Genomic DNA, 20309 nt, shown 5'->3' with positions numbered 1-20309 from the left:
ACACATTGTGCAAACCTGTTTTTGCTCCAGAAAAATGAGGCCGAAATGGCCTTAGAGCTTTCAGGCTTTTAGATATACACCTGCCCAAGTAACCACGGATATATGCCGGCTGTCTATTCTGAATATAAATGCCTGCCCATATAGATATTCAACACAGGTAGCCAATGAAAATACTGTGAAAATGCATTTCCCGTGTGGCTGTTCTCTGGACGTTCGAGCTGGATATCAAACCGGACATTAAGTTTTGAACGTTGACTGGCTGTCAATATAAGGACATGCCAAGGGTTTGTGCATTTGCTCATCAATTATTGTATAACTAGAATGTAGGAAAAACATATTGAGATCTGCAGAATCTCGGCGGCCAATTTTGTAAAATTTCATTAAAAAGGCTACTATAAAATTCATTTATATTTCAGCACACACATTTGATCCCAGGGTGCCAAATAATTTTGCTTCCTGAGGTATAACAATCTGGTTTATACAATATATGTATCGTATGTAATAAAAAGAATGTATTTAGTGTTATTATTATCGCATGTGAACTAACAAAAATGCAGATCGAGCACATCATAGCAGTCATCATGTAGCCAAATTTCCACGCGCCAGCCTCGACACATCTCAACAAGCAGTGCACCGCAGTTGCTCAGATTCCTCGAACCTACACGTCATGCTAACCGTACCCCTCTGGATGTGTTAAGAGTAAATGCGTGCCATTGTGCCTATTGTTCCAAAACCTGTTTGACCAGTGGCACGCACTGAGGGAAGGAGCACGGGAAAGGAGAGTGTTCTTGTTGCGCCGTACGTTTGTACACTGAACCCGTCTCCGAGCAGCAGAAGGCAGATTCTTTTTTTTTCAAGTGCACCCATGTGGACAATGTGCGCCCGAGTGGACATCAACAGCAACACGTGAAGTTACAAAAGATGACTTTTTTGCAAGAAACACCGAAATGCAGCACAAGCCCACCACTGTTTTCGGCAGAAATTACCACGGCAAGCAGCAGCAACCCCGTTCACGCGCACGGCACAGATAAGGCCACGTGTTACATGCCTGTTATTTACGTCTCATATCGGACATTTATCTGTTCTTAGCATACCTTAACTATTGCACACCATTTGTATAAACCCTGCTAATACGTGGCATGTTTCCAGCTCTTTATTTGCTTGCATATACCTTGATATTAATCTATTTAAGATGAGCACGTGGTCAGCACCTGAACACCTTCTTTAGAAGCATGTGCTTCACCCATTAGTTTTTTTCCTATGCTTGTCTGTATGCACGTATTACAATTGATAGAATAACATTGCTATAAACACGCGCGAGTTACGTTTGTTGCTAATAATTTATTAAACCCGTAAAGAAGCAATTGCTGCCGCCTATAAGAAGTCATCGCACTTGAAGAAGGATGGGCATTGAACACTGAAATATTATGAGACTACGTACACACTTTCACAGTCGCGGCTATGGACTGTGAGTTATGTGCTTCTTAGCCTTGATATATGTTGACAATAAAGGTTCAAGTGTTCTTGAAAGCCCGCTTGGACTCCATTTTTTTTTTAGAATTCATTTGCAGCAGAAAAGCTCCCGCAGAAAAAAGACGGGCCTCCGAGTAGGCTGTGTGGGTACATTGATCACATGAAAAGTTTTTCTCGAATATGCACTAGCTATAGACACACAAACATTGGAAAGATATATATATATATATATATATACACACACACACACACACACACACCCATATCAAGGAAAGAAGTGTATACTTGAGGGCTTGTTTTTCCGTGTTTCACACATTCACACACAATAATGCCAAGAAAAGTAGAGGAGAAGTTATTAGACCTAAATGTAATATAAATGTGAAGAAAGAAAAGTGGGTGAAAACATAACTTGCCATTGGCAGGAACTGAACCTGCAATCTTCGAATAACGCGTTCGATGCTCTACCAACTGAGCTACCATGACGCTATCCCCCCCGCCACTTTATAGTGTTTATATATGAATTAAACATGGGAGTGTCAGTCAGCGCCACATGTAGCCATGGCGGCAAGTGTGGCACACTCCTTATGAGCCTGTTTTTTGGCGTCACATAGCACTCGAACTTATATATCCTATGAAGAGCCTGTCAATGTCCATGTTGGCTGTCCTGAAGGGATGTTGAGCGAACGTACAAATTTATTACCTTTGTACATGTGATGTGGACATACATCACATGTACAAAGGTAACAAATGTACGAACTAATGAATGTACACTGTACGTCCATCGGATCTACAGTGTACAAAATTGATAAAGCTTTCTGTGGTCAAAGTGTCCCGAAACAACCTCCATGCCTTGTTGTGCTTCCTGCATGCATTTCAGCACTCATTGTTTCACCACAAGATATGTCGTTTGATGGACAGTCCACCTGTTTGGGGGATACACTTGACTACAGCGTCAATCGTAAGTGCTCTAAAATAGTCTACAGGTTCATCTATGTTAAGGGGGTGGACTGGTATTTGGGACCAAAAAGTGACAAAAATATCCCTTCTTTAAAATTTACATATTTTGTTTAACAAGTATTTTTCTATCTCTTTGTAAAATTCACACACCAAGAAGTGGTAATTTTTTGTAATGTCATTCTGACTGTCCAGATTCTTGGTCCTACCAAAAAGCAGAACCTACAAAAAAAGGGGGAGCCTTCTTCAAGGCTTTTTCATAATTTGCCAGCACCTGTAATCGGAGCTCTGCTACCAATTTATGAACACTTATATGAGCATGACAAAACATGCACACTGTGATTGTTGTTTATTGAAGAAACTGTGTTATCAGTTTTTCCATTTTTCTAAAAAAAAGTAAATTTATGACTTCTTAATTTTGAGGCCTCAATATCTCTGCAGCTAGGGCAGGTATAACAATAACAACTTTTCTTCCACTGGAAACCTATACATTTACAGAATGCAAGAATGGGAGCAGAATTTAGAGCACAAGCATTTTTAATAATTTACTCATCAAAATTGACACACAATACCAAATTCTTTTGAATATTGAAAGCTCATTTTGCTGTAAAATAACCAAGAAAGGTAAAAAAAAAGCTTGCGTGCTTTCAATCTCTCATCGTTAGTCTATGTTGCCGTACCTTAAATATCACTTTTAATTAAAGGGGCTCTGAAACACTTTTTCAAGTAACCACGGAATGAATTCACTGGAAAAGCTTATTGCCTCACAAATTCAACGCCGTAAAAATTTTAAGAATCCGTTCAGTGCGAGTGGCATTACAAAGGTTTGTCGCATGCTGCAACTGCATTCTCTCTTCTCTCGTTCTGACGAAAGCGGTGGAAGCTAAGCAGGGAGGCATGGCAGGGCCACAGAAAAACATCACATGCGTTTCGTGGCCTTGAGCACATTTTTTTTTCTTCGAATGCGCCACTTGTTCGGTGTGATCGCGCGCGCACGCGTGGACAAGTCGCAGCCTGCCGCGGCGATCTCTGTAACGAGCGAGCGTGCCATGTTTAAATCAGCCAATAGCTGATAGATAGGTAATACACGTGTGATTTTTGGGCGTATTCCGCCATTTGTCGAGAGAAGAGAAAGCAATTTTTAGCAGACTTTGTTCATGTATTGTTAATTCCAGGCCGCATGTTGTGCTATATTATTTGGCTCGCGTGTTGTCGGGAGCCTCTACTACCGATTGGCAGCGTTTTCTGACCATGCTCAAAAAGTGTTGCAGGGCCCCTTTTAGCACTTTTTTTTTCTATGGTCGCCTTAAGCAATATGGGGTGAGCTTAAGTTATCTCAGGAACAAGATGAGAACAAAAAATGTCGAAGATGAGTCTACCCCCCTGCTTAGGGTGCACATGTTGGTATAACTTGGAAGCATAAATTTCTGAAGTGTAAATTTCTGAAGCTGTTTCCAACCAGCTCTCTCAGTCTGCCACTTCGGCACGTGAGAAGGACATTCTATTGTTATTGTTGTTGGTGGGCTCAGAAGAACAGGGAAGTGGTCACTTCCATCAGAATTATAAATGACTTCCCATTTAGGTAGAGGCAAGAGTGATGGAGATTTTATGCTGAGGTCTGCTGACAGAGTAGTATTCTTAGCAATGCTATAATAGGTTGGCTCTTTTCTATTCAGGAGGCACGCGCCAAAAGAACAGAGGAACTGTTCAGTCACGCAACCTTTCACATCGTAATGAGAGCCACCCCACAGGCTAATATGTACATTAAAGTCCCCTAGGACAAAATAGGGGTCTGAAAGTTCATCTATTAAGGACTGGAATTCCATGTTTTCCAAGACAGTGAGGTCGAAGTATATGTACAGAGAGATGATGGTGACAAGTTCACTAAAAAAACTGCATAAACAGCCTCTGCCTCAAGGGTTTTTTGTAGTGGTAGATGCATACATGTAATGCCTTGATTAACTATAACACATTACTATCAGATGATGCTGTCGCATCATCTCAATCTTTTTCAAAAATTACATAACGACCTAGAAAATTAGTGTTATTGGTTTCTAAGTGGATTTCTTGCACACAGACAGCCCTTTTGGTGAATGTTTATGTATAAGTTCCTGTACATCGTCAATGTTTTTCAGGAGTCGTCTGATGTTCCACTGTAGAATTTTTGTCTCCATTTTAATTTAGTTTGGTGCTATGTGTACAAAAGTGTTGCCTTTGGTTACAGGGTCTTCTGGGGGCTTTGTAATGCGTGGCCTCGCAGGCGCAGGAGAAGTGCTACTTGTATCAATCACTTCTTCTAAGGTGGCACATGGTGTCTGCTCGGCAGGCACTTTCACAGTTGTTTCAGACCTAATTGTGCTAGCAGCGGCCCGGAGTTGAACACACTTGAAAGTCTGCTGGCCCTATTTGGCAGAGAGCGAAGCAGCAGAAATAGCTCCACCAGCCAGGGCAACTGTTGGCGTGCCCACAATCACACTTGATGTGACATTTGTGGATGCAAATAGACGTGGCTTGGCGCCCCAGCACATTACATCACCAAAGCAAGAAGAGGTCTGGTTATGCAGAGCAAAACACTTGTGTGCCTCTTGAAAGGACGAGTTGGATTCACCTTCAGTTCTAATATTTCTTTCTCTTTCCTCCACAAGGGGCATGTTTGTGAATAGGCTAGGTGGTCATTAGAATTGGTCGGTTGATTCAATTCCATTTGGAACTAGTCGAAATAAACTAGAAAGGACATATATTTGCATTTCCTGGGCCACCTATCTCTGTGGCACTATACAGGGTGTGTCCAAAGGTCTTGAAAAATGAGAAAAATGCAGTAGTAGCATTTGCTTACCGCCTTCATGACTGCTTTTTCTATAGCTGAGATCCTAAGATTACTAGATGCATCAATCAAAGCAGTAAAAAAATCAATTAAACTAAATAACTTAATAACTGATGGAGCCAGGCAGGCTAGCATAATGAGAGAATGGCAGTGCTTCCTGCAAAAAGCTAACTAGAGACATGCCTTTCAAAACAAACTTTCTTGTTTCTGGTTGGATATTGAAGAAATTTAGCACTGACACTAAAAATGGCCCCACAGTGCTTCCATAAAAATTTTGAGGAGATACCCCAAAACCTAGGATACAAATTATTTCTTCATTAAACTTCGTGGAGGGGCTGGAGGATTTATAAAACGAGAAAAAAGTAGTTGGTGATTACTGTACGTACAGCCAAATCTATGCTGAAGGGGTGTGCATTTTCAAAAAAATTTTTTACAACACTAAAACCTGTAAACGTTCTCTCCAGTGACACTGCAATGAGCAAATTTGCACTACAAACAGGAAACCCTACAAAAAATTCTTCAGGGAGTAAAATAAAAAAACTAAGATTGCAGCCCCCTGAAGCTGAGTTCAAGGAGCATAACAGAACAAACGAAATCAAAATCTGTGCAGTGGTTGCCAAGATATCTGCTCCACGAGCTGAGCATAATACAAAAAAAACAGCATTGAAAAAAACAGTGTTTCAAGTTTCACCTTCTTTTTAAGTCTCTAAAATACCTAAAAATTGTGCTTAGGCTTGACTTGTGATATTTGGCTTCTCAGGCAAGTGACCTGTATCTGCCAGTGTGCCATTGTTGCCTATATTTTTTTTTCATAACCTCTCTTTTTTTTAACTACAGAGAACAAGTATGAATTTCTAACCAAGTTCTCTGTATGAAGGAGTGGTGTGATAGGCATGACAAAATAGACTGTAGTTGAACAAGGTCATATAGTGAAATGATTATAAATCTTTCTTGTGTTCAAGCTGTTATTAGCTTAATGAAGTATTTTTTGATTACAAATAATCACTGAACATGTTTTTATATAGAGAGAGGTTTCTTGCATCAGAATAATGGCTCACACCATAAGAGCCTATGCTTTCTTTTTAAATAACGAACAGTTATGGGCAGGAAACTGGTGGCACGGGAACCTTTTAGTAGTATATTCAACGACGCGAGTCGGCCATATAAAAATTCGTGCGCCTGCTTCATACACGCTCTTTTGCCAGTCTGGCCATGCAATGCATTATCATACATACGGCCGGTCGTGAAAACGCTAATCTACGAGGCTTTCAATGTCTCAAAACATTTATAGATGCCTGCGGCGATACCAAGCACAGCTCCAAGCCCGTCTAAATCACATCACAAAAGCTTATTGACAGCACCCCATATGACCGTGAAGTAAGCGGTCGCCTGGACAGTGCAGCCGGTGTGTAATGCACTTGGCGGCGGCGTTCAGTGACATTGCGCGAAGTGTGTAGCTATGATGATGAAAACCAGTGCGCACTGTGCTTGGTGTATCGCATTTCGGAGTGCCGACACTTGAAACTACTAGCCGCTATTCCAAGCAATCCTTAGCAGTGGAGGGGTGTTGATGAGCTTGACTGTGGGGTCCACTGCCCATGCATAAAATGCCCGTCCGCGGTTCCGAGGAGCTAGCGAGTGATGTGCTTTATTGCTTGCAAAGAAGCACATTGGTACGAGTGCGCTAGCGTGTCGTTCTTTCCAGCAAATTTCGTCTCTCCATCAGCGGAGTTAGACCTAAAGACGACTTTGATGATGCGCCACGCTCGTAGACCACGCGCCCGCTCGTAGTAATCTAATCTAGCATCTTCTTACAGCTCCTAATTAAAGTGTAATTATATCCTAAGTGATCGTCGAGCCGTGATCACATCATGAAGTAGCAGACGACGATCTCCCGGAGCTAGCATCGGTCTAATGGCGAAACAAGCTGGGGCAACGCCTCCTCTAAACAATGCCTGGGGAATGGCTCGCGCTCCCAGCGGAGTTGGCCTGCCTTCCGTTTTGAGCAAGCGCCGCGCGGAGGCGCTCGCGACCGAGGCTATTATTCTGGTTATTATTATATTTAAACTCCAGATCGACTGCGCAGATAAGTGCGGTGGATGGACGTGTTTTATGAGCGCTCCGGATCGGCTGCGCAGATAAGTGGGGTTCGGTTCAGGCTGTCACTGTGGATGGACGTGTTTTTTGAGCGCTCCGGATCGACTGCGCAGATAAGTGTTTTTGCAAGTTTTGAGCTTGTCTTTATAATTATCAGGCAGTGGTTGAAATCTTCGTAGCACTTATTTTATTGTTCGGCTTTTTCGGGGGCCAGTCACCAGGTATTTATTAGTTAGTGCGAATGTGTGTGTTTGAATTTTTTGTTTTTTTTTTATCTTTTCTGCTGAGCTTTCTTTCTGCTGAGCTCGGACACTACGTCCGAGCTCAGCATCGTAGCTTTAGTGGGCCATGTGCCCTTGTCATTTCTCGTGGATACTGGTGCCTCAGTCTCTTTAATCAGTGCCGCTGACTTTCATAGTCATTTTTCCAACATTCGGCTTTTGCCTTCACACGTCGTTCTGCAAACATATTCCAAGAAAACGATAATTTAGGTAACTTTACAGCTCAGGTCTCCTATCGCAGTCGCACTGCTTCCATTACTTTTTATGTAACTGCCAATGGGAGCTCGCTTTTGGGACGTGATGCCATCAGGGCTTTGTTCATCAACATCGTCGGTGCGTCTATGACGTGTGCTCGAGTAGACGTCCAAGATGATCTTCCGGCCAACGCGCCTTCTGAATTCCACCACCTGTTCACCCGTAAACTGGGTTGTGTGCGCGGTTTTGTGCATAAAGTGATGCGTCGACCAGGTGTGTGCCCTGTGCGTGCCAAGCTGCGCCGCATTTTTCTTCTTCTCCGTGAGCAAGTCTCTGCGGAACTGCCGCGACTTCAAGCCAGAGGAATCATCGAGCCTGTCTCTGCTTCCGACTGGGTTTCTCCACTGGTCGTCGTCAAGAAAAAAGATGGATCCCTTCGACTATGCGTCGACTTACGAGAACCGATAAAGGCGATCGTCATAGACGGGTTTCCACTTCCTCACATTGAAGAACTGCTTCATCAGCTCTCCGGAGCGGTATGTTTCTCCAAGCTGGACCTCGCGTCCGCTTATCACCAAGTTGAACTTTCTGAGTGCAGTAGAGACTTAACCACATTTGTATCACACGAAGGCTTATTTCGGTTTCGCCGCGTGTGTTTCGGGCTTGCATCTGCCCCTGAAGTGTTTCAGAAAATGATGTCAATTATTCTTAAGGGTTGTATTGGCGCCCTTAGTTACTTGGATGACATTTTGGTGTGGGGACGTACTCGCGAAGAGCACGATGCTAACTTGCATACTGTTCTCAACCGCATCAGTGAAAGTGGTATGAAACTTAATAACAAGCCCAAGTAGCACAAATACGTTACAATAATGTTACTTTTACGTTCAATTTCAATGTTGAAACAATATTGTTAATGTCATCGAAACTAAATGTTCTGCTAACGTTCTGAATAAACGTAAAAATAAAGTTATCTTAAACATAATGTAAACATTAATAAAACGTTATGATAATGTTTGCATAACGTTAAGCAAAACGTAAGAGTGACGTTACAAGTTACACTCTCTTAACATTTAAAAAACATTAAGAATTATTGTAAATTATGCTCATGCAATGCTGAAAACAGGCCCAATGTCAGAACTCTTTTCAACTGAAAAGACAAACTTGCGAATCATAGCTGAAGCACATGTTCAACATGCAGTAGGGTGTTCTAAAGTACATTAAATTATTGATGGAACGCATGTGTGTTAGCGGCTAGTATATATATGCATGGACCGAACCAGACTTATTTGAAGCACTCTAATCAGCAGTTTCAACGACTTTCTACATTTTGCAGCTGTTTGGCAGCCTTAACTCATCTCCACTGCATGTCTTGATTGCAAATATACTTTATTGCATAATGCCCTTATATACCTTATTCCTCATCCGCGGCTTGGCTGTCAACAATAAGCAGGCCGCGGCACTTTGTTCTGCAAAACCAAGGAATATTCAGGAATTACTGCAGATAATAAACAAACAAAATAGCTTTAGTAGCAGCATAAACATTACAGATGCTTCTTATAAGACAATGAAAACCATTCACCCCCACTGCACAATTAATGCACGTAGATAGATATGTAGGGCTTGACGTCCCAAAACCACCATATGATTATGAGAGACGCCGTAGTGGAGGGCTCCGGAAATTTCGAGAACCTGGGGTTCTTCAACGTGCACCCAAATCTGAGCACACGGGCCTACAACATTCCCGCCTCCATCGAAAATGCAGCCACCGCAGCCGGGATGTAAACCCGCGACCTGCGGGTCAGCAGCCGAGTACCTTAGTCACTTGACCACCGCGGCGGGGCAAAATTAACGCACGCAGCCTTGTAAGTGCTCTGTAAAGTACTTGTTCGCAGCAGCTGTTTAAAAACTCCAATTTTGTCCAACCACCAATAATGTTCACTGTCAGCACTGCCTTGATAATGCTACCTTCCTGGACAACATCACACATCACATTTGATAGAGCAATGGTGGTCCCTCGATGGTATATACTGTCACTTGCTGCCTGCTTGCACTTGACCGCACTTCAAGATTGAAAGCTATTGACTCCTATATCACTGAATAGAAGCAGATACCTTGCAGCGCTGCCGGAGCTATGCGGAGTACACTGGCAGTAGACTTGTGCAGTATATACAATATAGTTCTGGGCAAAGCTGTTTCATTAGGCATATACAAGGGTTTTAGCTGTGCTTCTTTCATGAGATGCTACAGCTATAAGAAGTACGTTTGACATGTACTTGGCAAACTCTGAATTACTGTAGCCATTACCAGCTGGTAATCTCAATAGCTTCCCTAACCAAGATGACCAACAGCAGCATGGCAGCCCCCATAAAACCCAGACCATCTGCTTTCATCCAAAATTGTGCTTTATACTGGCGCTCTACCCAGACAGAAAAAAATAAGCGGTATAACCTGTCATCACTTAGTCTCATCTAAACCTGAAGACAAGGCATCAGGTATCTTTGGCGTGGGAAAAATACTGTCATCTAACAACCCAGAGATCCAACTGTACGCAATAAATAAAGCTGGTGTAGCCAACGTGCTTAGTAAGAACCCTATGTGCACATAACTACTGTACTGACCAAAACACATCTACCAACCTTGTACGTTTAACTTAAAGCAAAAAATTCCAGCCCAACCACTCGTAGACTGCTTCCCATAAAACTGATTACCACAAGCTGTTGTTATGTGCTGCATTTTTTCTTCTTTTGATTCAAAAATAGAACATAACTGAGCTCGTAATATATATATATATAACATTCTAAGTAAGATTACACTATAAAAAAAGCTTAAGTATAAACATTACCACTTTCTCTTTTTTTACAAAAGAACAAAGGAAGGCTTGAAAAAAATTTATGCCATAAACCTAAAGGTGGCAAGGACAAAAAGAGTGATAGCTCGGCTGAATGATAAAATAATAAACGTTAAGTTTTTGCTTGCCTTGGACACAGTGAGCCTTGCATTGGCAAAGCGTAACCAATCGCCAATCACGTGGCTGATCTCAGCATCTGTTGCCTTGCATGTTGTACGTACAGCAGCTGGAAATAATATGCACAGCAACCAGGACCATTATTTTTTTTTTCACGAACAGTAATGAGTACACCAGAACATAAAAAGTTTGCGTCCCCTTACCAAATACAAGACGAACAATGTTGAGCTCCGCTGCCTGTCGTTTGCCTTTTCTTCCAGTATAGCTGTACAGTACCGCTACACTGTCATGAAGAAGCCTCTTCATTACTTTTTTTTATGGTCGTGCTTATGTCACAACCTCCAATTTGGCCTAGTTCTTTCACCTTGAATGAAAACGTGCTGAAAGAGATTCACACAATACTCTTGTAGTCCTGGAGAAATGTCAGTAATTTTGAAGCAATACATTATGTTATTGTTGAACCAGCTTGCAGCACCTGCAATGAACAGCAACACTTACCAGTGCAGCAAAAATGACGCGGTTTTCGAGACTAGCTTCAAGGGTCCTCAATTCTTCCTCAGTTGTAGCAGGGTAGAGGGGCATTTCATTTAAATCCATGGCATTTTCAACTGTGGTGTCTTGATTTAGGCGATGCTCAATTCTTGTCAGAACTGCACTTTATGCAGCTAGCTGCATTTTTAAATGCTCAACCTGTGTGAGCACTTTTGCAAGAACTGATGGAAAGAAAAAAATTTACCATATGATTGCACCGTAATGTCGATTTTTGAACAAAAGAAAGGCACATCATATTACGACAGAAAAAGAAAGAAAATAAAGCTTGACAGATCGGCTGCTGATGCTTGCACTTGAATAAACAGCGAATGATACAATTGGCTCTTGATTAGACTAGATTAATGTAAACTATTACACAAAAGAAAAGAATGAGTGAAATAACTGCTATACTAAGCAACAACTTTTCTTGGCACTGCACGGAAAGCTATGGAGGTGGAGTTTCTGCACATGTAGCACTACGCGAAGTAGTCCGTTTTGGCGTGCGTCTCTTAACGCTATAGAGAGTGGCGGGGGCGCACCATCAGTGGTTCATGTATAGATGCAGACGTCGCTTAGCGTTTGAGGTGCACGTAAAAAGGTGGGATTTCTTTGCACCCTCAGAAATGCGAAGTCACAACGAATAAATTAAATACAACGATCCTAATGATAGGAAATACGACCTGTCTCAAATTGCTCCTCGTAGAAAATAAAGGGGGAACTTCTATCTATATTTCATGGTGAAAATACGGGCACTATTGTGGAACCACATTCACTGGCGGTAGGATGCCCGTAATTTTGGCTCTGGAGCTTTCGCTGCAATGCCAAGACAAGTTGTCACTGAGTATAGCACAACATCTATAATTTTTTTAACCTCAGTATTTTTAAAAAGACCGAGTATGATAGAAATAAGCTTATGCATGTGGCAGACAGCAGATGTGAAAATTGCAGAAACACCAGCTATGAAAATGGTTCTAACAAGGGCTATTGCGTTTGGTTGTGTAGTTATTCCTTTGTGACCCGCACTATGATAGGCTGTCTACAATTGCCAGAAAATTATATAATTTGATGCCAATGTTCTGGACCCAAATATAAGTAAGCAGAAGTGTTAGAATAAACTGACATATTTCACAAAAACTCCTTATAACTATAACTAATCATGTAATTATAGTGAAGTCAGTTATTCTATGTTTTTTCATAAACCTTATCGAACGACCCACTCAAATCACATGCAATGGTCATCTGGTGAGAGTGACCAGCCTAAACATGTAAAATTATTTTGAACTCCTACTGGGACACACCCTGCCTGTCCCAAACACAGTACTGCTGTCACAAACCAATCGTGTGCAGCAAAATATTTCAACAAGAGGCGGTATAAATAAACTTTAAACAACAAGAATGCTTAATTTACCATCATTTCAGTGTTTGAGGTCTGTTTTTTCTAACAGTGCACAGAAATGGCACAAGAAAGTCACGTGTCTAAAGAGGGCACTGTGTTACAAAGGGTTACACATGGAGGCATGACAAAAAGAGAAGAGAAAATCAACAACACAAATGTCAAATGGGAGCTACCAACTAGCTGGCTTTTGTGTCGTTTTTTTTACTTCTTTATTCAATCGAGTAGATGCCTAACTCCTATGAAGAACCCATACAAACCAGCTCAACTTGCAGCTATTCTAACAATATGTCCCTGCCGTTTATAATCAATAGATTACATTTCACTCATTTGTTTATGTCAAACTTTACTTGCCATTTCCGCAGTGATGGCACTGAGGAGCTCCTGTGTTTGCCTTCTTTTCCAAATTCTTCAATGATGGGAGGTCACGACCTGGAAGATAGGATTTTAAAAATCCATTAGTTCAGTTTTAAAACTTTAAATCAGTCGAGCTTATTCTAGAAACAGCGCGCAGAAGAAGCCCTTGCCCTTCCAGAGTATTTATCTTAGACTTACTTCCAGCCTGAGAGCAGGGTGCCGGAGCTGGGTCTTCGTAACTTGGAGCTGGTGAGACTTCGACCGCACAACTCTGTTGATTTGACATGAAAGAGTCTACTCTTCGTCCTGAAGTTGTAGATCTTGGTATGCCACTAATGAACTTATTTATGGCACTGTCTTGCAAAGCATCCGGCTCTCTTTCTTCGGAACTGACACTAGACGAATATTCATGCATGAGCCTTGGAGGACGTCGAATTCGCTTCTTAGGCCGCCCCTCATCTTCCGTTGTTAGTCCGTATAGCTGGTCCTCAGCCTTGGCTTCCCGCCTCCTCGCAGCCTCGTAACTGTCTGAGGAAGGATATGAACTATGTGCAGTTACTCTACATACAATCTTTCCTTCATAACTCATGCACAAAACACAGAAAAAGGCAAAAGATTAAGAATACGGAGAAGAATATATTCACATTATGTTGGCACACAGCAGAAGGGAGCAGCTTATGTTAAATGAAGAGGAACTTTAACATGCAAGAGAATGACAAAAACATGAATGGCGATAATAAATGGTTGCGCAGGCTAAAGACATGGACAAAAGAAGGCCCATTCAAGACACCACAGCGCTTATAGCACTGTGGTGTCTTGAATGTACCTTCTTTTGTCCATGTCTTTGGCCTGCACTCAATCATCATGCTACGATACCAACAAGCCCAAATCGCCACCCCCGTGAAGGGGGATAGTGAAGGCAATAAATTTGTGACGCTGGTAACCTAATAGCAGCTATTTCCAAGAATGGCTCATAGAGGCAACCATTCATATGGTCAATGAAAAATTTCAACTGGCATTGCTATCTAAATTTATTGTGCAAAGCTCATGCTTTCTCAGCTATAGCACTGACCACCTCCCAACAGTGCCAATATACCAGCCAGTATAGCTGAACAAAATTTACCTGTTGTTGACAAAATAGCACCGGAATACTGCGTTCAGTAGGCTTCCGGTTCAACTTTGTTTTTGATAGCCGACGTCACTTTTGTTGCATTTCTGTATGGAGGCCAAAATACCTTGTTGCCCTGAACCCAACATGATGGCACTGCAGCAACGTCTCCACTTTCTTTGAAGTGAATGACTGAATACATCTGGAAACATTAGGTAACATTATAAGGTCAGTAAGCCCACATGAACTTGCCCTAAAATAACAATAACTCAAGAAGCATAATGAGATTAGGTTCCAGTCTTATAAGTAGCACCAAGCCCTGTGTAAACACTGCAAAAAAAAAAAAAAAGAATTGGCCCCGAATCTTCATGTTATACCCGTGCCGCACGGGCAGAAAAAATGGCATTTACCCACGAATGCCTTCAGATTTATTGCCATTCGCGCGGTGCCACACGGGCGAACAAAATGGCATTCATCCAAATGCCATTCGCCACCAACTGCCTTCGCCAGAACTCAGTTGCCTGAGAAATGCCTACTCTCGACGACACAGCTCGCGAAGTGTGATGTACCTGAAAGTATATAAAACAAATCGTATTGAGCTAAAATTGAAATTTCCCGTCTTTTATTTGCTCTAAAGTCTTAAAAAGATGCTTTTAACGTTATACGAAGAAAATAAAGTATTGATAATGAAACGCTTGTCAATTTTAGTGTATATTTACGCTGTGGATCTGACTAGTGTTGGCTTAGGTTGCTACGGTCGGCTGCAACGTTGTAAAACAAAGCAAGAAACTAAAACGTAGGACAGCGTAATACGCTTATTTCTACATTTGATGATTATCTGATGTGTATGAAGCTTGTAAATGCTCCTTAAATTTTTTTATTGCTATTCACTCAATGCTCACTTGGAAGGTGCTGTGATCGACATCATCAAGTCAAATGTCATTCGCTTTGGACGTGTAGCAGCGCCGGCGAAACGAATGTCATTCGGGAACTGAAGGCCTTCGCCTCCAAATGTCATTTTCTATGCCCGTGTGGCACGGGTAATACACTGCAAATGTCGTCGAAAGACTATAGTCTTGCGTCTGAAGAGAGTGAACAAAATGTTTATTTGATGTTCTGCGCAAGAAAATCGGTGAACGGTAGTCTGGAGGCACTGTGTTAGAGTGCCTCGAGCGTGAAGCAGAGGTGAACGAGGGCATAAAGTCACGTCACACGTGAGACATGAGCGCTATCTAGCAGTTATCTCGGAAAACGAAGAATTGGTTTTTATATCATTGTGGTTTCGACGTACAGGGTTGGTCAAAAGTTCTTAGGCCACTATCCTATGTATTTCTATGGCAGCGTGGCCTGCGAACTGTTGACCCCTCCTGTACTTTTGCGTCAGCCACGGCGCGGTTCCGCGTGACATTGGTATTACATGCATGCAGTAGTTTCACTTCATCGAGAGTAGCAGCTTTAAAGTGCAATGAACTCATTTATGCTTACCTTCATATACTATCTTCACAAGCGTGAACGAAAAGCGCGCCGGTCTCGTCGTCACAATTGTCTACGCTCGGCAAGAAAACAGAGACGCTTTCATGGTTGCCAACTCGAGCCAGAACATAGAAAAATTAAGCGCTGCATCTGAATAAAACTGCTGGTGCTGCAACAAAAAACAAATTTGCAAAACAAAACAAATTGTGAATAATTATAGAAAGTTTTTGTCAACTAAATAAAATACGTTTTTTTAAACATCAGTAAATTTTCACAAGCGCTACCTTCTTAGTTGAGCAAAGACAGAAGTAAAAACGGTGCTGCACCCGTGAAGTGGCTTAAGTTTTAAAAAAATTGATATGGAGCATCGTCTCAAAACGTATGGAGTGTGTGTGCATCATCTGCAAAACTGTAGGGTTTCTTCGTGATTTGTTCGTGTTGCGACATGTGTATACACCGGACGCTGACATTCGGCGCACAGTTTGGCCTTCACAGATCTTGAGACTCTCAGCGCTCGCCTACTGTGCTTTTGATTTGATCGTGGAAGGTGGTTGGTGCGTTGTTACCAATTAGGTTCAGTTCGTGGTGCGGCCCAGCAAGGGTAGCTAGCCCAGCTGCACACTGCCTTTGCGCGCTGTCTTCACGCCTTGCATTCATGATTCACCGAGGCGGCGAAGACGAGAATGTGCCCGTTGACCATATTTTGTTGGTTGCGATGTCATGTCTATGCACGGATTGACTTTCGGCAGGACATTTCCTGACTAGTATTCAGCTATTTTGACCGAGTGGCCGACTGCATGCAGTTGTACAGCCTACGAGGTGTGTTACTGGCACACTTGCGTTACGTCTCATATATGTAGCTTCCCTGTTGCTGTTCTGGCTAAGGAGTTACGTTAGCGTAGTGCTTTTCATGGGACGTCTCATTTTCGGCCAATTTCATTCGGGCTGTGCTCCAGATGAAATGTAGAAACTAACCTCATCCTATTAACGCAGTGCCTACAATCCTGACCGATTTGCTATATCTCCATTAATTTAACACAATATCAAGGTGCACATGACAGAAACGGTGTGAAATCTAGTATTGGCTCTTGTTGAATTATTGTTGCACAAGAGCAGACTGCACACAGAGAATGTACAACATGACTGCTCATGTTAAATGTTCCTACTGCTCTGTTTTCTTTTATGCACTGGAATTTAAACAGCCAGACTACTTTCACTGTCATGTCCTTATGTCTGGCTTTGTGTAGTTTTAATAGTAATATCATCGGGGCATTTACATGCCAAAACCACAATATGAATATGAGTGCACTGTAACAGAGAGCTTTAGGAATTTCAACTATCTGGTGTTCTTAAACGACATTGCACCGCACAATTGTCGGAAAGCTTAACTCGAACGCTCCACAGCGTGTCTTGGACTGGCTTGACTGAGGCGAGCCGCGAAACACTGGGCACTGTTGCCGAGATAATAGGTCGGTAAGCTTGGATTGTATGTGTGCATGCATGCGTAACACCTCGACAACAAAACTCAAAGCTGCGTGGCACTGGTATCAACCAAACTGCTTCAGGACATGTTGTGGAGCATTCAAGCTAAGCTTACTGACGACTGTACATAGGCCTCTGTCATTTTGCTGTAGCTTTGGCTGCTGATGTTGAGACGGTGAATGAAAACAAGCCAGAATGAGGAGCATTATTTACATGCTCACGCTACCATACTTGTTAGGAACAGTAATTCTTATTGAGATGTGAAATGTTTTGTCATGTTATTTATAAAAGTCCCTTAAATTATCTCAGATTCTGGTGGATGCAGAAACTATACACAATATTTATATTGCTTCTAATGCAGTGACGTACAAGAATTGGCAAAACTTGTACTAGGTCGCTCAAGGCTTGAAACAGCAAAACTGGACGATTGTGAAGACTTATATGGTTGCTTCTAGGCTTTAGCTAGGTGATGCTAGGTTGTTTTTACGTTGATTGTTAGATCAAAGAAGCCCATAGACAGTCACAGGCACGACACGGTTATTCAAATTCCAGAGACAAAAGCTGTCCCTGAAACTGAGCGTCCACACCTCTTATAAATCGATAGGCACGTCTTTAGCACAGGCCTTCCATTGCTTCGGGGTCTTCTCGCCGCTGCTGTTGCCTTTCTCATTTCCTAGTATTTTCTCATAGGGGCTCAGGGGTCTTCGGTTCGCTGTTGCTTTGAAGCGATTTGTTGGGCTAACTGTTGCCTTCATCATTATTAGTGGACCAGAGGCGAGTAGTAAAATTTTCTCAATTTCTGTCACACATACCCATTTATGATGATGATAGTTTTCTGGTAGGCTGCATAGAGTCACATACCTGTTACAATGATAGTTTTTTGCCACCTACTCGCGATTTCCTAAACAGCTTCACTGATAGAAGTCTAAAGGATCGCAAAAGCCTGGTGAAGTCACACTACAATGTAGTCTCTCAATTATGTTAAGTCTCTTGTCTTTTAAGAATTACCAGAATCTAAACGTCTTCTGAACTAAGATAGTTAACAATACTTACAAAGCTTCTGGCTATTTTCATTATAACTTGCATTTTGCCCCTCTATGAGTCAAATTTTTGAGCTTACAAAACATGAATTGGCCCAAAATTGATCATCTGCAATTTGAACGCAGCCCAAATGAAGTCTGTGGAGCTTGACCTAAACCGTGTAGTTATATTAATCTGTTCCAATTACCTTACTGTTACTCGTACTGTACCAGCTAGTGTTGCTTAGATAAGGACAAACCCAGGCGTACATAATGTATACCTGCAATGCACAATCACTAAAATGTACTTGTAGTACTGAATGCATACATTTGAATATAACTTTCAAACTGCTCATCATACTTCACCCCACACACATTACCACAAGGCTGTCGACCTACCTCTTGTTTGCACTGTGACCCTCTGTCGTTCCTTTGCTAGACCACCCAGGACTGGAACGGTCTTTCCAAGAGCATCACCATCATTCAAACTTGGATAGCTTTAGCGAAGCCTTAGAATCTTTGTTTTATTTACAATAATTGTTTGGCTCACTCCCACATGTAAAGCATTGGGACCTCAATAAAGAAATAGGGTTACTGTTTTTCCAACCTTTTGTGAGTCACCAGTGTTCTTGGGAATCAGCAGGGGCATGCACATTTAAAGCATCATTTGCCCAAGCCACACCAGCACCCCCCACTGCAATGCACCCCCCCCCCCCCTCCTTCGCCAAGACTTAACTCATTCATGCCGACGTCCATGGTACTTTGGCTATTAAAGTACAAATGTACTTTAAAGTACATATGTGCATATGTTTCTCACACATCACTGTAATATATACCACAGTGATTTGTGAGAAACTTGAAAGCTACTACAAATACATAACCAAATGATAGCTGCGCATGACATTTCAAGCAGTAAAACCAGTTCATAAGCATGCATAGAATAGTTGCAACATCAATTGAAGAATAGCCACAGTTTGACTGCACTATATGTTATTGTAACTATCATTATCAATTGTCACTTAGCAAAAACCAATTTCATTTTTTAAATGAAATTTAATGTTTTCTCTGTACATCATGAAGTATTTCTCTGCAGTTATAATTTATTAAATTTCTTGGTTAATGGGCATTTTCGCAAATAATGATGATAAAATACTACATGAACATTACTGGAATGTTTACCTGTTATGTTAATTCTTTATGCAATTTTAACATTTTTTTAATGTTTGAAATATAACATTCAGTGTTTTGTTTGCATGTTGCACTAATGTTCCACATTCAACGTTACTTTAACAGTGTATTTCTAATATATATATAACGTTTTACATTCAACAAAGACTGTTATGTTTCATGTAAAACGTTTAGACAACGTTGTTGGAAAACATAAAACGTTTCTTCAACATTCGCAACAAAAATACAACGTTACTTTAATGTTTTGTGCTACCTGGGAGTGCATTTTTTCTGTAAATTAGTTACAATTTCTAGGACATAATGTCAGTTCGCGCGGCTTGACCGCTGTTGAATCTAAAGTTCAGGCCATTGTCAATGCCCCAAGGCCGTGTTCTTCTTCTGCTTCGTCGGGACCAGCCAGCCCCCAACACAGCAATGGCGACGAGGATGGGATGTTGTTGAACCACTGCGTACTTTACTTCGTCAAGCACAGCCTTTTAACTGGTCAGCTGAAGCAGAGCTTCATTCGACTTAAGTCAATACTGGCCTCAAAGCTAGCTGTTAGTATTTTCAATGAGAAGCTTCCCATCGTCATCACGACGGATGCGTCTGATGTTGGACTGGGAGCATTGTTTCAACAACTCAGAGGTGATCAGCTGATCACTATCGCTTTTGCATCTCGTACATTGACCCCTGCTGAACGCAAATATTCATTAGGAGAGCGTGAAGCTCTGGCGTGTCTTTTTGCCTGTGAGAAATGGCATGTTTACTTGTGGGGCCGGCACTTCACATTATGTACAGATCACTAAGCACTAGTTGCTCTTCTTTCTGCAGGATCCTGAAGGCCGCCGCCCCATTCGCATTTCCCGTTGGTGTGCCAAACTCGTGTATTATTATTTCAGTGTTCAATATTGTAAAGGTTCTAATAACGTGGTTGCTGATGCACTGTCGCGCCTTCCTCTTCAGATACCGGTTACTGAAGAGCGGGAT

The 20309-nt window shown here is 41.9% G+C and overlaps 1 protein-coding gene across 1 annotated transcript in view; it reads right to left on the bottom strand.

Moving 5' to 3' along the window:
• LOC119182143 (uncharacterized) overlaps positions 1-16011 on the bottom strand; it is a 38257-nt gene extending 22246 nt beyond the window's left edge. The window contains exons 1-7 of the mRNA XM_075878451.1: positions 15664-16011; positions 14194-14380; positions 13269-13598; positions 13068-13145; positions 11288-11502; positions 10993-11169; positions 9235-10898 (exon numbers count right to left, since the gene is read on the bottom strand). The gene's annotated coding sequence lies outside the window, so the exon portion shown is untranslated. The remainder of the gene's footprint in view (positions 1-9234; positions 10899-10992; positions 11170-11287; positions 11503-13067; positions 13146-13268; positions 13599-14193; positions 14381-15663) is intronic.
• Between the last annotated feature and the right edge of the window lie 4298 nt (positions 16012-20309).

Source organism: Rhipicephalus microplus, chromosome X, assembly GCF_043290135.1.
Source record: "Rhipicephalus microplus isolate Deutch F79 chromosome X, USDA_Rmic, whole genome shotgun sequence".
In the NCBI taxonomy this organism is placed as follows: Eukaryota; Metazoa; Arthropoda; class Arachnida; order Ixodida; family Ixodidae; genus Rhipicephalus; species Rhipicephalus microplus.
Note: the sequence above shows the minus strand (reverse complement) of the source record. Positions and strands in the feature narration are given on the sequence as shown.